Source organism: Pangasianodon hypophthalmus, chromosome 3, assembly GCF_027358585.1.
Source record: "Pangasianodon hypophthalmus isolate fPanHyp1 chromosome 3, fPanHyp1.pri, whole genome shotgun sequence".
In the NCBI taxonomy this organism is placed as follows: domain Eukaryota; kingdom Metazoa; phylum Chordata; class Actinopteri; order Siluriformes; family Pangasiidae; genus Pangasianodon; species Pangasianodon hypophthalmus.
In genome coordinates, this window is record NC_069712.1 from 31201238 (window position 1) to 31228845 (window position 27608).

The following is a 27608-nucleotide window of genomic DNA, read 5'->3' on the forward strand; positions in this document are numbered from 1 at the left end:
AGATATTTATAATGTAAAGTGCATCAGAAAAGTTGTTCCACATGTTTATTCGACCATTTTGAAGTTATATTTTTGAAAAAGTCAGGATATACAAACAGCCAAGACCTAATTTGATGCTTTATGATCTAAATGAAGAAAAGCAATGGACTATGAGAGAAATTATATGTTTTATATTACTATTATTTTGGTTCTGTGGTTGTTTCAGGCTCCAAAAAAGCAATTCTCTTCTTCCCTGTCTTTCATTTAGCCCAAATTGGGGATAATAAAGTAAATTGTGTCAGATATTAAATAAAATCCCTGGATCCCATTTGCCTGTGATGGCTCTGTGCCTCTTGTTTCATTTCAATCTTATGAACTTGAGGAAATTATTCCTTTCTTTCATCCAGGGTTTATGTCCTTGGTTGTAGAATTTGCAATGTAAAACTGATCTTATGTTTAGATCTGGTTAAGCATTGGGAGTAAATGGGATTAAATTGAATTAGAACATAACCCTAGTGTGGACAGATGGAAGCAAAATGGTCGCTCTCTGTAGATTTCCAAACAAACAGCTTTTTCCATTTCATATTTGATAAAGTTGAACCTTGGCTTGGATTGTAGTAATTTCATTTAGAAGCAATTTTGCTCTTTGGATGCCATTTGTTTGCACTTTGGTTATATTGTATTAGCCTACAGCAAATGTTTTCTGATAACTCTGTTTGCTGAATTGATTTAGAGTTTAAAGACATAGTTTCAAACTTCAAATACTTGCCACATGTTAAGTCTGAGCGCAGTCGCGTCTACGTTCATGATCGAACATAACAGCAGATCCTATTCCTAGATCTCGGCTAAAACAGAAAGCTGACTGTTCACATGAGATTCACATGTGTTTGTTACATAAGTTATGCTTCACACATTTTTCACATGTGAACTTTTCACATATAGTGCATCTGTTTTTATTTCCACATGTGATGTCCCCCAACACCTCCCCACCTCATTCATGTATTTATTTATTCATTTATTATTTTTCACATACAATATTAACCATTTGTTTATATTCACAGGTTAATTTTTCATATGTAGGACATGCATTTTTTTTTATTTTCACATGTGAGTTTATCACATGATGCACTCATTTTCACGTGATTACTTTTCACATACAAGACTCTTTGTATGTTTTAGGACATGACTCATTTTTCACGTTAGATTTTCACTTGTTAAGTTTTCACAGGTAAGTGATGTGTTTATTTCCACATGATTAGTTTATCACACGTTCATTTTTGACATGTAGAGCATGTGGTGTTCTCTTACACACATGACTATCTTATTTTCACATGCTAATGTTGTAATAAATGTAATAATGTCAGGTGCAGGGTCTAAGTGTAACCCCGCGCGTGCCTTCTCAGGCAAATCCCCGGCCACCTGCACGGGCTTTTATAACGCGGCGCGCTCGTGCAGGTAATCAGCGTAAACGTGCAGCACCTGGTCGCGCCTCTTCATAAAGCCTCCGCGCGCCTCTCTTCGCGTGCGGACATTGTTCTGTACCAGTCAGCAAAATGGCGGCGGGTTGCGCTGATTAGCTCATTTAATGGTTCAAGATTCAGGGACGTGAATACTGAGTTTTAGGTTCAGAGAAGTTAATATTGAGGTTCAGGTTCAGAGAAGTTAATATTGAGGCTCAGGTTTAGAAAAGTGAGTATTGAGGTTTAGCTTCAGAGACGTGAATATCGAGGTTTAGCTTCAGAGACGTGAATATCGAGGTTTAGCTTCAGAGACGTGAATATCGAGGTTTAGCTTCAGAGACGTGAATATCGAGGTTTAGCTTCAGAGACGTGAATATCGAGGTTTAGCTTCAGAGACGTGAATATCGAGGTTTAGCTTCAGAGAAGTTAATACTGAGGTTCGGGTTTAGAAAAGTGAGTATTGAGGGTTAGCTTCAGAAATGTGAATATCGAGGTTTCATGGCTAAGCATTTTTAATATTTCCAAGGAAATATTTAGCTCTCTCACGTTTGGTAAATGAAAGGACCTTTTTGTGTCATTTTCCCCGCCATATGGTGGTGCTTCTGTGTTGAACTGTAGGCTGTGAGTTTCCTAATCCTGTACTCTTTACAGTATCACACAAGCACACAATCTATCTGGTTTGTGCCCTGCTCAAGGTGCTGGTTTTCAGGCGAAGCCGTTTGGTGGCCTGCTGCCGCACTTGGTTCTGCTCCATACCATATATTATCCTCTTGGACAAGTGGTGCCTGTATGACGCTATTATACATCCTAGTGCCAAGCCCCATAACAATAACATGTTGATTTGTGATTACATGTTACTCATATAATCATGTGAAAGACATGACACATCAAGTCTGTGATTTTTCTGTAAGGCTTGCACCAAGGCTCAGGAACATTCTGTCAGTAGGCCTCAGATAAGCCTTCTCCCTTTCAGAAGCCAAAATATGCTTTAGGCATATTTCTTTATATATAACACACATACACACGCACATACACACATAAAAGCAGTAACAATGACTTATTTCCTTATACAGAACACACAAGAATTTTAACCTGACAGCAAATTCTGGCCCTTTTCTCATGCAAATTCTTTCAGTTTGCAATTATGACTCCATGTTGTGTAGACGTCTAGACCAGGCAGCTGTGCTTAAGACCAAAAACAGCTCAAACCAGTGTGTCATTTTCACACAAAATGCAAACAACTCCCTTAAGTGTACGGAAGACCCTTCTGGGGTAAACAAAGCGATGCTGTCGGTTTGGGGTGAGAAGCAACGTGAGAAATTAAAAAAAAAAAGAGAGAGAGAGATGGTGCCTTTAATCTTACCTCCTGTGGTTAACTCTGCATGACTGGTAAACAAAACACAGGTAGAGTATTTACCTGACATGATTTACTTTCATCTCGCTGTCACTTCCTTCACATGCTTTTTAAACAGAGGTACTTTATTTCTCTTGTGGACATGGCAGGAGGCTTTTGTCCCGATTAAGCATGGCACTCAGACACATGTTCATTAGTGTCTTTATATTGTCTCTGTGTGCATATTGCTATTACAATACTTACAATACTTCTCAATCTATATGCATTGTTTATACATATTCCACCTCTTCCCTGAAGCAGTAAAGAAATTTTATTCTCTTTTTCTTCTGTTCTTAATATTGTAGAATGTATCTAGCATATTTGGGTTGTTTACACATTTAAAGACATTCATTTAGGTCAGATAATAATAATAAAAAGAAGAATTCTATTATTTCAGGTGGAACTGCAAAAAAAGATTTAAAAGATAATATATAAAATAACTATTTTTAAATTATATTTATCCTATGCACAATGTCAAGACACTGACATACACTGAAATGCTCATGGTGGTTACATGTAACAGAATATACAAAAACACGAGCAAAAATCATTGTAAATATTTAGTAAGATCCTATTAAGCTTCATGTGGACATTTGACATTCTGTGGCATTCTTTTAGCATTTCTTTCTGTTGCACTGTATCTATAAATGATGCTTTTGTCATCTACACTGGTGATTTCATATTTCCTTTTCATGATGCATAATTTAGATATCTATTCTTCAGCCATGTATGCAAGTATGTCTAGCAGGTGAACACAAAAGGTCAACAGTGTAATCTTAAATGTTACAGAGAATCTTCGTCTGCTGCCTTAAATAAGACTCAAATAGGATGTTTGGTATCCAGCATTTGCATTTTAATTTTTGCACTTAAGGTACAAGTCTAATGTAGCTAATGTAAGTGTGTCGCACAAAATATTTTCCTTAGGTACCCAAGATGGACAAATCTTTATATGCATGCTTCAAACAGTCACTGTTACACTGTGATCTTATGCTTAAATACAATTTTTTTTAAGACAGAAAATATAACCATATTATTAACTATTATTCCAATTGTCCATGATGGCTCTACACCATTGTTCTACAATATTCCCTGAAAAAATACAAAAAATAGTGAATAACAAAGTGGAGAGAAATATTACATTTGAATTCTTCTGTCAGGGCATTTATGAAGTGTTTTATGATTCTAATTAAGATTAACATTTGCCTGTGCAAAAACAATATCCCCAGAACAAGATTTATTTTATTTCCTTCCATTCTGAAGGAACTTCAGGGGTGGAGAATATCAGAGCTCAATTACGGTGTGTCTTAAGGCACAGATAATCTAGGCAGGTTAATTTCACTTACACTGCCTCCAAGTGCTTACAGAATATTAGTCGTTACAATATTACATTTGATGATCCTTAAGAGACTTTTTCTTCTTCACATTGTCTTCATGACACTTCTTCAGTCAATAACTATTCTAGTCAATAAGTATTGAGCTACATTATAATCTCGGAGGCTTCTTTAATCAGGCTGTTCTGTATACTTTGCAACGCATGTCCTAGTGATGCATTTCTTCAGACTTTATAGCAATGTACTTGTAAAAAATATATTAAACCTATCCCATGCACAGGTGGGAATGTAAATATTATAGTTAGGGATAGATGGAAGAAAGGGAACAGAGACAAGGGACTAAAAATCATTGAGTGTTTTGTCCTTGTAATATAAAGACTCTTGTTAAAGTAGCACATCCAATTTTATTTTTTTTAAATTTTTTTTTGTACTGCTTATCCTACGCAGGGTTGCGGGGAGCCTGGAGCCTATCCCAGGGAACTTGGGACACCCTGGATGGGGTGCCAGCCCGTCACAGGGAACAGTCGCGCACACACACCCATTCACACGCTATACACACACTATACAAACGAACCCCCAACCCCGGAGGTGCGGCGAACGCGCTAACCACTAAGCCGGCGTGCCCCTTCCCCTGTAGCACATTTCCTCCATTTTTAGTCAATTATTACATCGATTTTTGAGCTGAACATTTTCAAGCATAAACAATTAAAATAATCAGTATCCTGTTGCGTATTGGCATTAACTACATTGCACTTGGCTATTAGTGGTTTCCCATTCTCATCATCCTTAACAGATTGCGGTTGCCATAATGGGCATAGAGGAAACATAAAGAGATTAAGTAAAGTGCAGATGTGATGGCACTCTGTGACTGCTTCTCAATTCTCAGACAGATTACTTCTCAAAGCAATATTAAGTTTCAGTGCTTTTTCTGGCTGATATTTATCTCATTCTCTCAACCTGTGAGCAAAAATGCCTTCAGAGCTCATTTAGTACATGATGCAAAAGTGATAATAGATAACCACAGCAAAGTTATTAGACATTTGCTAGACACATTTATGCAAGTTGATTTACAATCCCATCTAAGCATATTGAGGCTTTATTCAGCAGCCCAGCAGGGGCTCTCTGAAAATCCTGGGATTTAAGCTCACAACCTTCTGGTCACTAGAACAAAACCTCTCACTCAATTTGTACAGTCCTGTAATAAACAGCTTTGATTATTCCTTACTCTTGCTCTAGCCACACCCCAATCACACATCTTGATCAATAATCATATCTGTATCCCTTTTCACACATGCACGTTTTACGCAAGAAAGATAGGGGTTTAGTGTGAACGCATGCCAAAGTTGAAAATCCACCAGGATGAGATTCTCAAGAATTTATTAGGTGGGCTTATGTGTAAATACAAGACATGGAGTGGCGTTCTGCTGTTGTAGCCCAAATTCCACTTCAAGATTTGGCATGTTGTGTATTCCGAGATTTTATGCGCACCATAGTTGTAAAGACTGGCTATTCAAGTTACTGTAGCCTTCCTGTCACCTCTCACCTCCAGCATTTTCCGAAATACTCAAACCACCATGGCACTGAGATCAAATATTTCCCCATTCTGATGTTTGATGTGAACATTAACTGAAGCTCTCGACTTCTACATATTATGCATTACGCATCTGCTATATGATTGTCTGATTGGATAATTGCATTCTTATACCTCATATCTGGCACAGTAGCTCAAAATATGTATATAAATACATATACAATACAATACAACTTACTATGCAAATTACATGACGCTGTAAGCCATCATAGTTTCAGAATGAGGGCACAGCATCATAAACAGAATTCCCAGTTTGCTCCTGCTGTATGTTGTATCAGAATGCGGTCATGCTGTGGCCTGGTTGCATCATCCATTTATCGATTGTGGGCTTGAGTTGTTCCCATTAATGTCATTATAATGGAATCATATATAGATGAGAGAGAAATATGAGTCCATAATTACCACAATGAGCTAAGACACGTGGAAAATAACTCACTATGTAACCTGAGTATCCTAATCCCCTCACTCTGACTTTTATAGAGTCGGAGTCCACTACCAAGAACTGTTCATTATTTAAAAATTATTTTATTCAAATTCTTTATTAATATCCATAACAACTAATACAGACTTGGCAGATGCGCTACATAAACGGTTGAAGAATTGTTGTAATTGTGTGTAATTGTTGTTGATATGGTGACGTTTTCTGTAAGGAGAATTTATAACATTTATAAAGAGTCTCCAGTAATAGTCAAAGATAAAGCTTTAACTTTGGTTTCTTTCATGGAAAAATCTTCAGGACAGGGGAGTTTGTGTTTGCAGTTTCTTTAACATGACAGGATGCATTGTTTGTCTGGTTCACTTCCGAGAGAGTAAAAAAAAAGAGGCTGTTGAGGGAATAATGATTTATATCTGCTATAACATACGTGAGAACAGGAATTAACCTATTTTGGTGGTTGTTCCAGAACATTAAATGTAGGGGACACACTTGGGTTACTATTGGATATTTATGTAATATACTGGGTTATGATGCAATACATAAAAAAATCTGTTGTAAATTGAATGCCCTCTTGACCAAAGAGGAGGTGAACGAGAGAAACAACCATGATTATTTTTATACATCACTACTTCATTGAAAGGTATCCTATTAAAGGCAAGTACGACTAACAAAATGACGTTGCATGTAATTCGTTGAACAGATTATTATCTTAATTACCTTCATGCATAAGTGGCTGTTAGAGTCACTGTGTGTGGTTTTAAATACAGAAGGGCTGTGGTGTAGCTTGAATCATTTCCTTCATGCCCTTGAGAGTGAAGAGGGGTCTTTATGTGGGCTAATAGCTTGGGTCAGGCCAGCCGTGAGCAGATTCGAATGCATGCATTCTTAAACTCTTACACACAAAACCACACAGAGATGAGATTATGGCCTTGTGTCTTAGTTGCTGTGTAAGAACTGTGCCACTGATTCCCAGTTTCAAAAGCCATCCAATATAGCTTAACAAAAACCAAACTTATTATAGCGTATGTGTTCTTGACTTGCTTACTGATGTATAGATTTTAGTCCACATGCCTTTGGGTACTTGGTTATTCAGGATATTTAATCAGATTAACCCTTTTCCTTCAATCTCTGCCGTTCCTAATGACACATTGGGCCTCGTCAGAACAGTGGAAATTAAATATGATTAAATATAAAGGTTCCTGTTTTTTTTTTTTTTTTTTTTTAACACCAACAGGGAATACAGTACTTGGGAATGGGATTAGCAACACTATTACCAAATCACACAACTGGCATCATATAAATGAACAAAAACAGATTAAAAAAGCCTCTGTTGCATGATAGAGGAGAACTAGTTTACACGGTAGAAATTAGGAAATGACCAAATTGAGAGAAAGTAGGTTAAAAAATCCATCAGAGCAGATAGTAATATTTTCTCATCCTGCACAGAAGTTTTTCTTTGAAGTTTTACTTCTCAAAATGCATACAAGCACAGTGTTTTTACAGCAAAAATGCCCCACCAATGAATAAAAATACCTTTTAATTTTTTTATACGACAGCGCTGATGAATGCTTGATGCAGAAGCCAGCTCGACCAGCAGCTCTGACAGTTCTGTACTGTCAGGTATTATTAGTACTGTGAAGTACACACTAAAGGGGTACTATGAAGGTATTATTAGTAATCACAGGTTTATATTAATGAGCTTGTTCTAATACATTATTATTTACACCGATCAGCCATAACATTATAACCACTGACGGGTGAAGTGAAATAATATTGATTATCTCGTTACAGTAGCACCTGTCAAGGGTTGAGATATATTAGGCAGCAAGTGAACAGTCAGTTCTCGAAGTTGATGTGTTGGAAACAGGAAAAATGGGCAAGCGTAAGGATTAGAGAGACTTTGACAACGGCCAAATTGTGATGGCTAGATGACTGGGTCAGAGCATCTTTAAAACGGCAGGCCTTGTGGGGTGTTCCCGGTATGCAGTGGTTAGTACCTACCAAAAGTGGTCCAAGGAAGGACAACCGGTGAACTAGCGACAGGGTCACGGGCCCCCAAGGCTCACTGATGCACGTTGGGGTGTGAAGGCTAGTCTGTCTGGTCTGATCCCACAGAAGAGCTATTGTAGCACAAATTGCTGAAAAGTTAAAGCTGGCTCTGATAGAAAGGTGTCAGAACACACACTGCATCGCAGCTTGCACCGTATAGCCACAGACCTGTCAGAGTGCCCATGCTGACCCCTGTCCACTGCCAAAAGTGCCTACAATGGACAGGTGAGCAGAAGGTAGCCTGTTCCGATAAATCACATTTTCTTTTACATCATGTGGAAGGCCGGGGGTGTGTGCATCGTTTACCTGGGGAAGTGATGGCACCAGCATGCACTATGGGAAGAACACAAGCTGGCGGAGGCAGTGTGATGCTCTGGGCAATGTTCTGGAATCTTTGGGTCCTGGCATTCATGTGGATGCTATTTTGACACATACCACCTACCTAAACAGTGTTGCAGACCAGGTACACCCCTTCATGGCAACGGTATTCCCTAATGGAAGTGACTTCTTTCGGCAGGATAATGCGCCCTGCCACACTGTAAAAATTGTTCAGGAATGGTTTGAGGAACATGACAGAGTTCAAGGTGTTGACTTGGCCTCCAAATTCCCCAGATCTCAATCCAGTCGAACATCTGTGGGGTGTGCTGGCCATCAAGTCCGATCCATGGAGGCCCCACCTCGCAACTTACAGGACTTAAAGGATCTGCTGTTAACGTCTTTGTGCCAGATACCACAGCACACCTTCAGGGATCTAGTGGAGTCCATGCCTCGATGGGTCAGGGCTGTTTTGGCAGCAAAAGGGGGACCAACACAATATTAGGCAGGTGGTCATAATGTTATGGCTGATCGGCGTATATAGTAACAACTCATTCAGAGGAACTTCCACGACGGATGCTCCACATAATCTAAGGCTAATAATAAACTAATAAAATAAAGATTTAAGTGTCATTTAACAAGAAAAATATATAAATGTTGATATAGTATTGATAAGTTTTTTGTAAAGAGATGCTTAACCTTTATGGAAGGAGTCTCCTATCTGTAATAAACTCATTGGATTTAATCAGTTTAATCCATCTTTATTTGGGAGAAAAATCGTTTTTGCTGTCTGTGACACTCTATTTAATCAAATTTATCATTGTTCAAGGATGTGTCACTAGAATTTATACTCAGAAAATATGATCTACCACTGAATAAAAGAATGAATAATAAGTGTCGAGAGGAATGGTTATGATAATAGTAATTACCTCAATGATGATTATCCTCTGTAACATTTCAATCACTAAAATACCCGTTATACAAACAATTTAACAAACAAAAACTTAATATACATAGTCATTAAACTCCTTTCATCACTTCATGTGCTCATTTACTGGAATTACTGCAAGATGAAGCTGCATGTGAGTCATAATATTCTCTGTATGTTCATTAACATTATGCAAAAAAAATCATGAGCAGGAAATGAGTTAAAACATAAATGACTTTAATCTGAAGACAGCATGGAGTCGAGTGGAGAGAGATTAATGTGTTTGTGAAAATGTAAAACATGGCTAAAAATAGAAGGTATATAATATGAATATAGTTAGAAAAATTTGTTTCAATTATACCTCAAAGCCTGATAGCTTGTATTTGGCTAATATTGCTAATTTACTTTAATGTGTTACAAAAAGAAGGAGGCGAAAAAAAGATTTCCTAAAAGTGATCATACCAATATTTATTATCAACGCATATTATCGTTATAGTCACCATATCTTTGTTAAATGTGTTGACTTTTACATCATATATATGGTGTCAGAATAGATAAATGTAATTAAAAAATCTAATTGAAAAAACATATTGAACAGCTTGAATAGTAATGATTTATATTTTTGATAAAGCATTCTTGGTGCACTAACTCAGATTTCTGTATACTTTTGTTCCTCTATTTTATTATTTTTTAAAAATCTGGCATGTTTAAGCATAACTGCTTTGAATTCACATTTCAGTCCATTAAGAGGTGATTTCGAGGGTCGTTTTGTGATAGCGTGCAGTGTTATCTCTTCTTGCTCCTCCTCCCTGCCGCAGTGATGCTGAGTCAATGACTTTATCCCCGATGTCTGGACACTGGGACTCGAGGAATGAGGCATTAACCCTGATTTGATTTTCATTTAACAGTAATCTCATTTCTGGCAGCCTACCTCTGTCCTTAGTGACAAAATGTCTGCTCAAACTGTAACACAGCCTGGACGTATACAATATCAACACTGATCAGGTTTCTTATCTGCTCTATTCAACTCCATAAAAACCATTATAGGATTAACAACTACATTGCTATAAAATGTAAAGATCTAAATAAGATCTACATCTAAATAAAGCATCCAGTAGCGAAAAGAACATCAGGATTAAACAGCCATATGGCCACTCAATCTAACTGAGTAGTTGTAGCAGGGGGAAAAAAAGGAGAAACTTATATATTCGCAAGTAAGAGAACTGCTTTCCGGTTTGCAATACAGTGCTACAGCAACAGTACACTATAAATGACAGTACACTATAAATGAATATAATGTTTGTAATTCTTTAATAAGTACAAAATTGTAATGGGTGTTTATAGGAAATTAATTAAACTTCAGGGTGGTCACAGTAACTCTGTTCCATAACAGCCTGTCATTATTTCCCTATAATAGCACACACCAGAACATTTTATTCCTTGCTTAGTGTTCAGACCAAACAGTTTAGATGGTCTGTGATGGATAGCAAAAGATATATATATATATAATGTGTGTGTGTGTTAAAAAAAAAATTGGCTTCAACACACTGTTCTTGGAACTGTTCAGTTTAAATATGTTCAAAAGACTTTGAAGCCATGGGAAACCAAAATCTGCACTTTGTTTAACCTTTTATGATTTTTTCAAGCATCTCTGGATGACTTCTTTGATTTAAGCTCTTTTTTTTTTGTTGTTGTTCCACATGTTTTGCATTTACGCTGTGGAGTTGTACTTCTGTACTGTTAAAAAAAAAAAAATAATAAATCAATATTCGATTAATCTAATCAAATACAGTATTAGTAAAATCAGACTATTTATTGACACTGATGTTCATCACACTATTCAGGTGGTCATGATTTTTTTTTATAATTACTTAACTCTTCATGCATGCATGTGTTCTGTACTGATATGACCTGACAGGAGTTGCTGTAAGCTTTTAGCAACCACTTTATCATACAACAGCAAACCAGTGTTTTTTTTTTTGCAAGCAATTTATTAACATAGTCATAGTTTGGCAACTAACAAAGACTTCATCACATACAGTATAATCCATATACAGCACTAAAAATGACCTTCTCAGTTAGTGACCACAGACGTGAATAATGCTAATGTGGTCCATTTAAAATGATCTCCTACTCCTGTTACTTATTTGTTCTTGATCGCTGCTTAGTAAAACCTGGTATAACAAATTCATTTAGAACTAGTGCAAGACACTTCACTTCAGCCGTCATCAACATGAGAATAATGTTAGATGTTGTATCCGACTCGAGGACTCACAGTTAGAGCCTGGAAGCTAGATTACATTCTACTTTGAGCAATAAAATAGATATATATTCATTTATTCTAAGCCAGTGAGATGAAAACAGTGTTATGATTTGTGCTAACAGCCCCTTTGCTGTCTCTGCTCACACCATATCAATGAAACATGGTGCTACAGGCTTAGAGAGCAAAGTTTTGCTCTTTAAAAGTATAGAAAAAACAAAGCTGTGCACTATTCTCCATGGTCTTATTAAGCGTAGCCATCGATCATGGCCTATGGGTCATTAAATATTCCTCTGTTGATATCTGAGATGTATGAGGTCGGTGGAAAAAGGTCTGAAAATCTGAGAGCTAGCAAGCCAGAAATGCTCCTTTATTTCCTCAAAGAGCTTTTTAATGGAAAGATGGAACGAGGGTTATTAGCTGAGAAGCTGAGAGAAAATGCTGATGATGGCTAAACACCATAGGCCTTTTGGGTCAAGAATTATGCAGATCCATATGTGTATGTGTATATGCGTGTTCAGTGTATGAAATGTATGCATGATATGTCACGGCTGCAGGCATCTCTTTCCACACACACACACACACACTCGTAAAGGGACTCAGTCCTGTTGCAGCAGCACCGAGCACTGCGGCTGTTGTAAATATAAGGTCCGACTTTAGCACTCTGTTTATGGCGAAGGCTGCAGAAAGAGGAGTGAAGGAAAGCAGGGGGAAGACTGAGTGCACTTCTTTAATGGAGGAGAAAGGAGGCGTAACCACCTGATCACCTCACTAATGGCTTTTCACCCTCTGGACAGAGAAATCAGCTTTTCTCCATCCTTTTTTTCTCCCCGATGGTTTTTTGATCATCAGCCCATTTCACTGGAGAGACAATCACTTAAGGACTTAAACGCACTTTTCTTCCCTCCCCTTTTGCACGTCATGCTTTTTTCCACACACTTTTTGTCCCAATGCACACAATTTACTGTCTTTTCCTGGAACATGCTTTAACATGCTTCACACATGGAGAAGTGACCTTTGATCTTGTGAAGTGCATCACAGATAAACATGAGCGGAGAGGTGGAGACTGGAGGAGAGAAGTATTCGATACAATTCAATATTATTGCAAATTATACATCAGTGTACATTATGATTTATAACTACTAAACTAGCTCAAGTGTAGGTGAACATTCAACATGTACTGTATGTGTGGTGGCCTGGGAAAAGCCACTGGATGAAACAAGACAGATTTTGAAAGAAAAAAAATATATATATTTATATATATTGCTAAAATGACATGAGTGTTTTTATTTAGGCTACTTTCTTACCTTTCAGCCTGCAAAGATCATGTTGCCCCGTCTGTGCTGAAAAAATATTAAACACATGCTGTATATATTTGAAATGGGTTCAAATATATAGCTAAACACCGTAGGCCTTTTGGGTCAAGAATTATGCAGATCCATATGTGTATGTGTATATGCGTGTTCAGTGTATGAAACGTATACATGACATGTCACGGCTGCAGGCATCTCTTTCCACACACACACACACACACACACACACGCTCATAAAGGGACTCAATCCTGTTGCAGCAGCACAGAGCACTGCGGCACTAAAACCTACATATTAAAAAAAAAAACATGCAAAAATAAGCATAGACCTCCAAGGATTAACAAACTTGCTGGTAAATGCAGTCTGTCTGTCTGCCTAAAAATGTCTTAAACATTCCTAGCAAATTTGCTTTTCTCACAAGTTGTAAGCCTAATTATTTCAATATAATCAGATAACTGCTGTCAAAATGTCTGCAATGCTCTTGTGCCATCATCAAAACAGAGAAGAATGCTTACACACTGTATAGATGACAGCGTACAGTAATGACAGTACGAGTAAATGCCGTTTTCTTGATTGTAATATACTAGAACTTTACTTCTGGTTGAGCTCATGAAGAAAAAAAACACGTCAGTTCAAGAGTCTTTCAGAAAAATATATCAAAATTTGACCAGGTGAAGGGTTTTCCCAGTCTGACACACACACACACACACACACACACACACACGCACACGAGAATGCAGTTACACAGTCAGAGCAGAACATTTGGTTTAGTATACATGATAACATTCTTACGGTTTTTCAAGTTATTTGGTACATTGTAGGTGACCAGTTTTAGGTATTTAGCTATGACTTCTAAGTGTACATATTTAATTTCTTAAACACAGTTTTTGTGCATGTGTGTATGCTTGGTTGTATAGAGATGAAGAATTTTTTTGCCACCAATTCCATGTGCAAATGTTTGTGTGTGCATCTGTGTGTATTTGGTGCATTTAAATTCTGCAGATTGTGTGACATTTAACTTGAAAACCATGTTTCCTCTCAAAAATATCACATTAACAGTAGTATCTCTCTCTCTCTTTCTTTCCTTTCCTTTCCAGACTGCAGATTTACAGAGTTGTAAACATTACATGACAGTGGCTATTGGATTCTCACAGAGGAGAGTGTGGTCTCTGATAAGGTAAAACTGAACATATGGTCTTCAGCACATCAGTGCAACACAAATAAACAGACCGTTTTACCTAACCAGCCTCTGTGTCTATACACCTTACATAATATAAATATTTATCTACAGAAATGTTATGATGGTTATGTAATGCTGTAATGCATTAACTATGGTACTTTATATTCCCAGGGCCATTTTCTGTTTAGAAAGAGGTACTCCAAGCTTATGTTTGACGTTTTAATATTTAAATATTGCATTACAGCTTTTAGACTAGAAACCTTTAGTGAAAGTTTGACTGAGAAAGCAAAATAGACTGTGACGGACGAGTTGATGATTTTATTGAAATTTTTAGTAAAATAATTAGTGATTGATTATTCCCACTAGTTAAACGTCTTCGATTTAAAAAATGTTACTCTAAATGGTGAACATAGACATACATTAATTCAATTTTAAAATTAATTTAAATATATATATTTGCCAAATTTATATATATATATATAATATACTGTATATGTATATAAATATATATTATTTGCTAAATTATTCTAATTCAATCTGAAACGCATTTAAACTGATTAATGTCACCATGAAAATGGATTGTAAATAAACGGCTTAGTGGTGTATGTGTTTTAAAAAAAACAGGCTGGGGAGAAAAAAAATCTAATTTACTCCGATTGTAGTTAATCAGCCAAGATATTTGGTGTCTGATGCTTCTGCTTCCACTTGAACCGGTGCTACTAGGCTAATGTAGATAATGTAAAATAATGGAAGCTTAAAGCTTTCAGTTCAGCTTTGTGCAAACTGCAGGGAAAAGGTGATTAGTGTCGACCCTCGCACGTTTGGCTCTCTAGGCAATATTCACTGCTTCAAGTTATGAATGAAGTTTAGGGAGAGGTTTAACACTCTTATCACTTTGTCTTTGTTTCTTTTTTGCTTCACTTGTATGTAAAATTGAGTTATTAAAGTAAACAGGAATGATTGTAAAATCTGAACGAGAAGCTATAAACCTACCCTCAAGCAAACTCATAACATGTAAAAGTTTTAATCACATGTGAATTGTGATCTTGTTTTGCCAGCCCTTGCACTCAGAGCATGGCCAGTTTTGCTCTCTTGGACTCCTGGCCACAGACGGCTGTGGCATTGCTGGGACTCAAACTCACGATCTCTGGACAATAATATTGATTTTTTTTAAGGCGAAATCTTGAAACCCAAGCATTTCTACAAAATTTTGATGCCATGTTCTGATTTTGGAGTGAGGAGTGTTTCACTGCCTTGAGGTTGCCAGGAGCAATAACTGATCTTTTAATCCAGTGCACTGCTGAACTTAGACCATTAATAATATAGATATACAACCAATAAAAAAAAAGACCAAAAATAAGACAAAATTTTGCAAGAATACCAGCTGCCTCTCAACAAACCTCTCATTTTCCTTGCTTGACTGGACCTAGAGGAGAAACAAGTTTGCTGATTGTCAAAAGTTAGAAATTCACACTTTTTATGTGGCATTTCTTTTGAACAGCTTGCTCTCTATCATCCACCATGTCAGATGAGACACTGTTAAGGAACTAAACTGCTGTCTTCCATTCCAGAAGATGACAATGCTCTTCTTAACCTCAGGGAAGTGAACATCCTCATAGACAAGCTGTAAGATGACAAATTCCTTAATGCTGCTGACCTTATTCAATTTAAAGCATTGCTATACTCTGGCAGATACCCTTTGTTGTACATGAACCACCCTGAGCATCTGTCATGTCTTCAGAACTATATATCAAGCTCAAGGAAGAGAACCGGCCTGCCATTAACAACACTACAACCACACAGAAATTGGTTACCATTGAAATTGTTCATTTTTCCCCTCCTTCAATTCTACCACCTGCATCCCACAGACACTGGGCTTTAGAAGCCAGTTATTGCCCCACACTCATCACATCACTATCTTCACTGAACCCCTCTAACTAATAAATCCCTGGATCTCATCTCTCCTCATTTACTCTCCTCTTACTGCATTTGGCAGATGCCCTTATCCAGAGCAACATACATTTATCTCATTTATACAATTGAGCAGTCAAGGGTTAAGGGCTTTGCTCAAGGGCCCAGGAGGGGCAGCTTGGTAGAACTGGGATTTGAACCTTCAGAGTAGAAGTTCAACACCTTAGCCGCTGAGCTACCACTATCCCCCTCAGACGTCATAGTATATCTACATAGTATATCTACCATACACTAATCCCTATACCCACTTACATCATATGCACATCCTTCACCTGACATATTCCCCCACCATATTCAAGAAATCTCAACTTCTACACTGCTCAATCAGCAAATAAAGAACTACTTTTTTTTCTTACTGAATGACCTGCTACACCCAAACAGTGAGGTTTCAAAATCAATAAGCTCCAATAAGATGGCCGTGTTGACTTTTGTGACACCTTTCAGTCTCTAAAACCAGCTGGCAAATTCTCAGTTTGTATACTGCTGGACCTGTCTGAAGATCAGCAGAGATTCTCAAACTCCATCAGGGTCCCCAGTTTATCCACATTTTTACTGTATTCCAATACACACACAACACAACATAGATCAAAAATCAGGGACCCTGAAGGACTGGTTTGAGAACCACTGCTCTGGAGTGTGAAGGAGTGAGGAAAGCATGTCCTATCAGTTGACTAGTATAAGTCAAGGATGTCTGCTTGGCACTCTGATCTCACAGTACACCACTTTACTGGGTAAAATCATATCAATAATGCTAATCTTCATCTATGATGAATGGCGGGAATGGAAAGAGAAGGAGGAAATATAGAGGGATCTTTATATTATAGATTTCCTTACAGATATCTCAGTCTGGCTAGAGGAGTTTCACCTCAAAATCAACCTAGGGGTCCCTCATAAAACACAATTATCATCAAGCTCAGTATAATAAAATTGCTTAATAACATTAAAGGGAACATTTGGTAACATTTCTCTTGGAAATCTCCAGCTCTTGCAGATTTGCACTCAATAACATCAGGAAATCACATTGTACCTGTCGGATTATTCAATAATAATTCCTCATAATGTCAATAATGTCATACATCAGTTTAATCTAAAGACAAATCTTGTTAGCTTTGTTAAATAAATAAATGAAAGATAAATGTTTACACGCTGTCATGCGTGTTACTAGTTAGTACAATAACTGGTGCTCTTACTCATGAGAATTAAAAAATTAAATTATGACATTTTAATGTGGTTCCATTTAACATTCATTGACTGACTCCAGGGTAACAAAATTAAATAAAACACCCAACAAGTGAGGACCACAATACTATCGCACACCATTTTGCTTAAACCTTCCATTTATAATCGTGCTTTTTGAGTCTGAACTGCAGTAAATATTTTGTTTACTTGACCACTTTTAATGAGGTTGGTAAGAAAGTAGAGGTTGATAAACAAGAACAAAACATTTTCACTAAACTGTGGAAAAATGTACACATAGCCACAATTAGCCTTCATAATACATTGTTTCTTGTGCTTTGAATTTGTTTGTGTGGTTCTTCTTGTTAAATGTGTGGCCTGGAGGATATGGTATCATTTTAATTAGTGTTCTCATACTCATATTTGCCAGAGCAAACACCAAGACCTACCAAGGTACAGGTACAAAAGGTACGATGTGTCATCCTTTAATAAACAAGTATTTTGATCGTTGGTAAATTGCTGTGGAATAAAACACTACAGGAAGTGCTGTTTTTGGAAAATAATCAGCTTCAGGATCGTAACACACACCCATCATTGATTATTTCCTTATAACAGTATGCCCCACTGTTTTATTCCTTACGTAAAATACGTGCTAATTTTTTTTTTTTTTGGTGAATGAAGGATGACAGTGATGAAGAGACAGCTCCTTCATACTATATGAAAATTACCTAGATGACTCAACGTGTTTGCTTGAGAATAAAGCAAAGTTAAAATTTAAAACTGGGCAAAGAAAAGACATGGAAGTTAATATACTAAGTGTACTATGATTGTACTTTTAGAAGCACAAGAGCCACTGCATCTGCAGACAACTAAAGTTAAATCTGTATTCATAAACTGATGGGTTTTCTGCAGTGGCCCCTCATTAGCTTCAAACAGCTCATTTAGACATTTTCCTTTGAATAGTGATTTTTGGAGTCGCTCTCTCTGCTTTCCGAGAACACGAAAATCGGTTCTAATTAAAGTGCGCCCATGCTCCTCTCCCACTCCTCAGGCTAATTGGTGACATTGCGGCTCGTTTTAGCCCAATTACTCTCCTCCTCTCTCTTCACTGATTAGCAATCATCTTTCACTCTTTTCTATTTATCCTCTCGTTTCCAGCTTGGGGCATTTAGTAATCCAAAATGAGTGAGTGAACTGCAGTAACTTCTCAAAGTCTTATCAACTGGGATGTTCATATTAGCAGTCAGGGTGCCAGTGGATGAATGTTGTGTGGTTTTAATTTCACGTCGTTACTCCGCTACCTTCATTCTCTCCTACTCCAATAGACCCCTTACGTCTATTAGAAGGAAAGAAAAAGATCGTTGTGAAATTACTGCTGGTGAACACGGATCTATTATATATACACACAGCACATTACTGAAAAGAAGATTGTATATTTGTAGTGTAGCTGTGTTTCGTAGGAATGTGTAATGAGTGTTTGTGAGTACGGTATTCTGTAAGCTAGTTTAGATGAAAATGTGTACAGATAAAACATCTGCCATTTCTGTAATTGATAAAAAGAACAATATTGACATTTTAAGAACCTACTATGGTCTGCTATGACTTTGACATCATCCTGCTAAGCACTGAGCATGCATCATATTTTCCGTACTATAAGTTGCATTGTATAATGTAAGGAATAAAATATGTTTTAAAAAAAAAAAAAAAAGATTGGGCATGTTATAGGAAAATAATCAACAAAGTCACAATGTAGTGCTGTTACCATGCCAACTTGATTAATTTACAACTCAGACTAAAATACTATTAAGGTACACTGAGTTTTAATAATAAGCAATAAAACATGATGTGACATGATGTAGTATTGTTACACACCATTACAACTCCAAAGTTAGCTTTTTTCTGAGAACTTTTTTTTATTAAACAATGACGTGTAATTCTATTAACTTAGTCACATCCACAAAGCACATTATTTCCTGTTATCATTTCTGTTATAAAACAGCATTAAGAATAGAATACACATAAGGTCATGTCAATATATATGTAAGAATATATGAATTTCTGTGCAAGTGTAAACTGTATGTAAGTAGGTGTGTGACTGAGACCATCTTTTTTATATGAATGAGATTCCTTCTACTTCCCAAGGCAGCCTAACTGAATCTTTTTTAATACACTGAAGCAGAAAAAGCCATCACTGCACTTCCCATCAGCTTTCACACTTCCTTTGGTTTAACATGGCTAGAGTTTGACTAATTAGCTGCTTCCTCTTCCCGTTGGCACATTACCCATCTTGTTAGGAGTTAATTACCCTCATCACTAAAAGATCTGATAAATATTTGAATCATTTTGAAATACGACTGGCCCTCTGGACAGAATTAACATTATATATTCCCTGTGCTAATCTTTACAGCCCTTGGAAAGAGTATTTTAAGTGAATAATAATGTTTTTTTGTATATCTATTGGATCCACAATTTTATAATAGTCTTTGCATTTTAGATAGTAAACATGATCAGCTGTGATTGAGACATTTTCTTATTTCTACTGAAGTGATAGTCATACCAAACATTGAACTTGGATTTGATATGTCATCATATTTAAGCAGCTCCGCGTGCATTTTATTTTCATATGACTTCACAAGGCTACAGATTGTCTGTGTAGCAAAATATGCGGCATTTTAAATTTTTGTCCAGGAATTCCCGGCATGGGTTCGTAAGGCTGAAAGAGGGCTGTGTTTGAGTTGGTAGTGGAAAACAGTTGGCATAGCCTTGGGTGTCTCTTGCCCCTCTGATTCTGGACATTCAACTTTTGACTCTTAACATGGCTCATGAGCCACAATCTGTTTTACTGCACTGCCTTTTTGTCCTTAATGCACATGCTTCGAATTCAAATCAGTATGTAAGCACTAACTAACCTGCTTACATACTAATTTGAAATTTAGAACTTGCAATACAGCATCTATTGTATTATGGATTTGTAAAACGTGACGTAATAAGCAAAGTACACAAAGCATGTTTCGGACAAAAGTCCCAAAATTTTACTTGCTCTTTAAAATTAACTTTTCAACTTACAGCTTTAGAATCATCATGCTGGTACAGCTGATGAAGGTCCTTTGTCCAAAATGTCTTGTTTCTTGTGCTTAACTTGTTCTATCTCAGTGGGGAATCTCATGTAGACACTGCAGATTTTTACCTAAGAACTGCTGCTGTAATCATCAGAACTGTCCTGTGCTCATCCCAGGACTCTTACTCACAATATTCTCATCTTTTTATACTCTTAGTACTGTTTGTAGTATACATGGAAAAGACTAATGAACTAGATCACTAGCAGGTATCACCCAGAAGAGGACGTGTTCTGCATGGACATGTGTGTAAATGTATCTGTATTGGTACTAGAGGTGTAACGATCCATCGATATGGATTGATGTATCGATCAAATAACCAACGATCTGGACGAAAAAGACTAAAGCGCTGCTGCATCACTTTCTTCAATGAAGCAAGGGTTAAATCTCATTTGTACCAATATCAGCAAGTAATCAAAGACACAGTGTGGGCTAATGTAGGAAACCATTAACCAGAGTGAAAATAGACCAACGTGTTAATGTTTACAGTAAAGAAGTCAACTCAGTTTCATTACAAATTGAATCTTAGGTACTGTTAAGATCATGTGTGTGTTCTAAATATCAATGTTGTATTAAAATTACATATTTCACCAAAGTTACTTTGCTGTAATTTATGTAATGTAGGAATAGACATGCAAGCACACCACAGATGTACATGCAGAAAATGTATATAGCAACATGAACAGCCCCCCAAAAGCCATTTCATAGCTTTATTTGTTCCCTCAAAACGAAGCCACCACTGTTTTTGAACATTGTGCAAATGTCAGCAGCCTGCCAGGCAAACGTTTTTCTTTTAATGACGGGTGTGTGACGATAAACACTGCCATTTTCCTTCATTACCCGTCCACACAAACCAATTAATTCCGACACAAATGGAATCTAACAGTGATGTATCGCTGAGAGCATTAACAGATGCCATGCTCTTTCCTTCCTTTGCTTTTTTCCATTCTTTTGTTATTTAACACGGCTACAAACCCACCACCATAAAATGAAACATGCAAATTGCAAGCTTGAAAGAGCAATCATAGAGTTTTTTAAAACACAATGCAATAATCAGTGTCTTTTTAATGGAGAGCTTGGCACAGTGTTGGCGTCTCCCCGAGTTGGAGTTTACTTTTTAACGCCTCTCTCGGTTCAACAGTTTGTCTGTGTCTGCGTCCTCGTTAAATATGTACTTGTGATCTGGATAATGGAAGAGTTTAATCTAAATAAAGAAGGTTTTGTGGCTTGTTTCATCTACATTGATGCGTTTTCATTAGAAAGAAACATCACAATGAGATTTGATATGAATGGCTTTAGCACAGCAGCTGTAGGAGGAGTCATGTGTGTAAATGTTTCAGAATTTGAAAGGCTCCCTTGTGGACTGCGTTGTGTGATTGGTTTTGAAACAGTTCCAGGAGGTCAGTTTTGGGCATGAGCATTTTATTGCAGTTTATTGCCTTTTTTCACTGTTTCCTAGCCTCCATCTTGTATAATACACGAAGATGATCCTCTTATTCGGAAAAGTGTGTTTAGTGAGGTTGGGATGCAATCGATAGTGGGAAGTCCCTGCCCTAGTGTCTTCCATGCCTCTTTGTACTGGTCAATCCCATTGATAGAGACTTGGCCTCCCACTGTTGCAAAAAAAATACTTCTTTTTTTAATTAAATTTAAGCTGTTTGCACAGTACTAAATCCAATTAATAATGCGTCATGTGTTGCGCTAAAGTCGTATGCCTTTAAATGTACCACATTTTTTATACACGGGGGGGATGAAGAATTTATACTGAGAATTTATACTTAAGCGAAAGCATAGATAATGTGTCAAAGTCTTACTCAATTAAAAAGGAAGTAGTTTTAAATACGCTGAAGTAGTAAAGTAAAAAGTAGATGTTTTTACCTGATGAAATTCCGTCTTTCTCTTTAATGTCAGGTACCTTTTATTACTGATCTAAAACTGTTATAAGTTGATTTTTGTTTTGTTTGTTTTTTGATTTTTGCCTGAAAACATCATTTGGTTTCTGTAACTTTGCAATATTTACTATTAGTTAGAATTTGACTCGCTGTCTAGCTAATTATATTAGCTACTAGAATAAATGCTGGTCCAACCTGGTATTAGTAAAGAAAACAGGCTAATTTAGATAAATGTAGCCAGTTAATGTTAGCAAATTAGTTACCTAGTGTATGTTTTCAAATTAGATGGAGTTCATGCCATCTAGGAAGGGAAAAGTGATGCCTCATGTGGTTCTCTCCCAAACTGTTGCCACAAACTTGGAAGCACACAGTTGTATATGATGTCTATGTATGCTGTGGCATTGCAAAGGTTGGAATGGAAGAACACAAGCAGCCTGCACAGAGCCCTGACCTCAACCCCAGTGAACATCTTTGGGATGAATTGGAACGTTGACTCGCCCAACATCAATGCCTGACCTCACTAATGCTTTTGTGGCTGAATGGGCAAATCACCAAAGCCACGCTCCAGAATCTAGTGGAAAGCCTTCCCAGAAGAATGGAGGTTATTGTAACAGCGAAGTGGGACAAAAGCTGGAATGGGATGTTCAGCAAGCATATATGAGTGTGATGGTCAGGTGTCCACACACTTTTGGCCATATAGTGTATTTTACTGAGGTAGGGCCAGTGGCACTAATCTTTAAGTTCCACACTTCAGTCTGGTGGATTATCGATCTTCAAATGCACATGGATAGCTATAGCATTAACTACATTGTGTAGCGTGAGAAGGTTATGGCCAGTGGCATGATTATCAAGTGTTTTTGTAGGTTGATAAGGTTGGAAGTTGGAAACTGAGCTCATTCTATTGCTGTGTAGAATATAGTCATTGACTGGAAGAGATTTGTAACAAGTACTTTTGAGATCTGAATAAGATTTTAAGGGGAAAAAAATGAGGGGATTTTTTTTGGAAATGTAATTAAGTAAGAGTACAAGTATTCAATTTCAAGAACACTCAAGTATAAATACACGAAAACATTGCTTAAGTATAGTAACAATGTCCAATTAGTGAAGTATTTTCCACCCTTGTTAATTCATTAGCTTGTAGATTTTTATGTGTATATATACATACTGTACTATCTCAGATCCCAGTTACTATTCTTCTCAATAATTTCCTATCCACCCCTAAGCAAATTACATTCCTGGGCTGATGTGGACGTATGTTACCCCAACTGACAAGGTTAATTCACTCTTGCATAATATTCTGAGGAATTATATTCAGCCAGAGCATTTTCATCAAGTTTTATTCTTAATACAATTGGAATTGTGAGTAAAGCTACAAACCCCCATCTCAGCCTCTCATCGTAACCTTAACCATTCCAAACTCCACATAATAGCATATTCATGGGAATTGACAACTAAATGCTGCTTCTATTGCTGCAATTGCTAAAATTAATGAATGAATTTATTAATTAATTTAATGTGTTTTGTGTGTACTTTAGAAATGAATGATTTATGTTGGCTCCTGTTTTGGCTTTGCAATTTTCAATTGTGAGCTCTGGCTGCATTCTCCACCATCATCACATTTTCTCTTTCTCTCTCCCCCTCCCCCTCCAGGATGTCTACATTATTTATGATGGAAGTACCATTTCACCACAGCTTTCTGAGCTTGCTATAGTACAGTATAGCTTTTTGCTGGCAGCATAACAGCCACTAATTTTTCATCCCATTCAGCCACACAGGGGAGAGCTACAGTGTCTAGCAGCGATGAAGTCAGATTGTATAGACTCCATCACTCTCAGTATAACTTACACCACACAGCCATGACTGCTCACCTATGGGAATTAAATTCCCGAGTCCTTGACGTTTCATATTCCAATCATTAACTTGGTTATGGATCAGACCGAGCATATTGGGGGAGCTTGTGAAAGGCAGCTTAACCCTTCTGCAAGGGCTGTCCGTTTGACTCTGATCTCCTAACTGCATTAAAATACCTAATATACACTGAGGCTCTGATATACTAATGTAAAAACATCAGTCTATTAGGTTTATGTCTTTCACATGAGCAAGTCTTTTTTTTTTTTTTTTTTTTTTTTTTTTTTTTAAGTTGGATAGATCCCTGCAGTAACACAACAATCCACAAGGATGCTGCAGCCCACATGTGGAAAATACACTTAGGTGTGAATGTGTGTGCATGGTGTGATACTGGTGTCTCATCCATGGTGTATTCACACCTCACACTCAGTGTTCCCAGATTAGGCATCAGATGAATAAAGATGAATGAATACAAAAAAACAAAATTAAAACAAATTAATCCAAAAGAAATAACCCCTACGTTACACACATTACGTTATTCGTATTTTCATTCAGGCAGATTTCTGCATTTGATGGCGAGTACATGGCACAGGTGGGAGTCGACTAAAAGCACTTTTTTGGATTCAGGTTTACAAGACCCTTCTTATTCCAGAATTTGTATTTCACTTTGTTCCTCTTGGGTCAAGACAGCCTGAACATTATTTCAGCAATAGAAATATGATGACTTTAAAAATGATTTTACACTGGAAAAAGAGTTTCATTTTGACTTAAATATAACCTAGGAGTCAAATCAACTGGATAAATAATGTAGGCCCATATGTTTTTGTGTCCTTACGTAAAGACAAAAGTGAAGCTTATTGTCAGGCCTCATTGCAGATGACAGCGATGTTTGGATTTGCCGAAGCCTTTAAGTGCACTTAAGTGGCTCGTCATTATTCTCTCTCTGTAGCCATCGAGCGGCAAATTAACAATGCAAATCAATGGAGCTGAATGGCGCGTGTTTTATTATCCTCCCTCTCAGATGTATTTAGAGCATGAATGATTATTATGAAGATAGATTACGGATGGATGGCGCCGTAGGCACTCTGGGAATCAGTTGGTATCCACACAAATTGGTCTAATTTATTATTATATTCTCCTGCACTGCATTTTTGAAAAGTTTTCATTCCATTTTTGTGAATTTAATATCATTACTCACTACCTGTAAAGCGGAAACAGTTGCTATGTTCTCTCTCATGGTCTTTCAGCAAATGATGAAGTTGCTGTAGCTGTATTTGCATTATGTAATATGAGCTTTTGGTATTATTGTTACCAGAAATATGCTCTAGGGCAAAGTGAGCTCTAAAGGTCACATAAACTATAGTTTAAATATTTGCTGTTGGGATTATTAATAGTTGTAAATACTGCTTTCTAGTAAAAATGTTTTTATGTAGGAATATATCCACTTACTTTTATTAGTACAATACTGCAAAAATATCTTTTATAAGTGAAAATGCCTTGAATATGGGCAAACATAGTTGTTATTATGAAAATAATATCAATTCCTAATGTTAGTGTTTACTCCTTTCAAGCTTTAAATTTGCTGATTCTATTTGCTGATAATTTTGCTTTTTTCTAGAAATAATTGCTTAAAATGAGCAAAAACGTATAAAAAATATTGGCTTGGTTATTGTAATCTAATAATAGGAAATGTTAAATAAATCTGAATATGTTCAAGATATTTTCACTTTGCTTAGATGCCATTTTTTTTGCAGTGAAGATATTTTCTCTATTTCGCTCTCCACATGTTACCATATTCCCAAAATTCCTTGCAGCATAAATAGCAAATGGATTTGTGATCTGGGAAGTTGGAAATCTCTCCAGCAAGCTTAATTATGGATCCTAAGAAGGATTGTGGGAAAACTTTTTTTTGGAACGGAGATCAAACAATCAGACGCACTTTGAAATTCTAATACCGATGCCCTAGACATCTTATACAAATGCCTTTGATTTGTCTAAGAGGGTCTTGCTCCAGTAGCCTGATCTTGACAACTAACCTCATTAAGTTTAGCTCTTGTCTTGCCAGATACATAAATAACCACAAAGAGGCTTGGTTATATTTGCCTTTATTTATAAATCACATTTCCATCAAATAATCATGGGTTTGTTTGTGTCTGTTAATGCTCATGTACACAGGTACAGTAAGACTGATACAGCTAACATAAAAAGTCAGAAAATTGTCAGTAGAAACCAATAGAAATTAGACAGTCATTTGTTTTTTGTCTGTAGTATTCAGGTCTGGCCTGAATATTTCTTGACTAGATAACTAGAAATCTTTGCAGATGTAAAAGCTGTTTTCAAAGAAAAAAAAGGTGTGTTTTTCATCCTTACCTATAGTGACCATGCGTGTTGTGTAAGGACAAGAATTTTAACTGGTATGACAGACTACACATAATCAAAGCCTAATAATTAATGGATTGAATACATGCTGTTATTTAGTAAAGGAAAATAGAAAACCATATCAATGATTATATATGAGGTGGAAGGAGTGTAACAGGCAGGTAACATTCAGGGTTTTTTTTTCGTTGTTTTGCCATGGGAAAGTCATAAAGGGCAGAGGATGTTATTAAAAGTAACTCCAAATGGATAAAATGTACAATATGTCATTCTGTCAAAACACTTCAGGTTGTGCTGTACTCAGAAAATAATCAACTCTAAGTTGTTAACAGCAGTCCACCCTGATGTTACTTTTCTTATAACAGCACACTCCCAAGAGTTTTGTTCTTTTAAATGATAAAATTGACCAGTTCTTGGTAGTGTAGTTTCACCCTCCAGTATCATACCATGGATAATTAGTGACCTTCTCACTTTTGTCACCACCTCAGTTATCTGCACGCTTCTTCCAAATGTTTACATTTTTTTTATATTTAGATGGCATTTTATTCCCTGGTGGCCACGTGCTCCACTGTCCTCTTTTACAAAGCCCGGTTTATTAGATGCAAATTAATGAAAATCTGGTGTCTTTTTGTGTGCTTCTGTTGTGACATTAGGTGTGCCTTGTTGTGGGCGTGTTTGCATGACCTTTCTGGCATGGTATGGTAATTAGAATAATCTCCTGTCACTAGAATTAATTATCTTTAACGAGATAGCCCTATTTACTCAATCCAGTGATTTGCATATTTTTTTGTTTTCCATTGTATTCGCTAAAACGGAGCAGTTGGGTCAAAAATTGACATAATGAATCACATTGTCTACTACTTTTGCCTGACAATTTCTGATAAATTGTATATTGAATTATGGAATAGATTTATTCATTTGGGAGCAGTCGTGTCTGGTTTTGCCCATGCACTTCGTCATGGGAGATTTTCTGAGGAAAAGAACAGGCTGATTTGT

The 27608-nt window shown here is 36.8% G+C and overlaps 1 long non-coding RNA gene across 1 annotated transcript; it reads left to right on the top strand.

Moving 5' to 3' along the window:
- The first annotated feature begins 1121 nt into the window (after nt 1–1121).
- On the top strand, nt 1122–17519 carry LOC117596892 (uncharacterized). The gene is made up of 3 exons (XR_004577881.2): nt 1122–1207; nt 14151–14230; nt 15292–17519. It is a non-coding gene; the product is annotated as an uncharacterized LOC117596892 (long non-coding RNA).
- Nucleotides 17520–27608: the final 10089 nt, after the last annotated feature.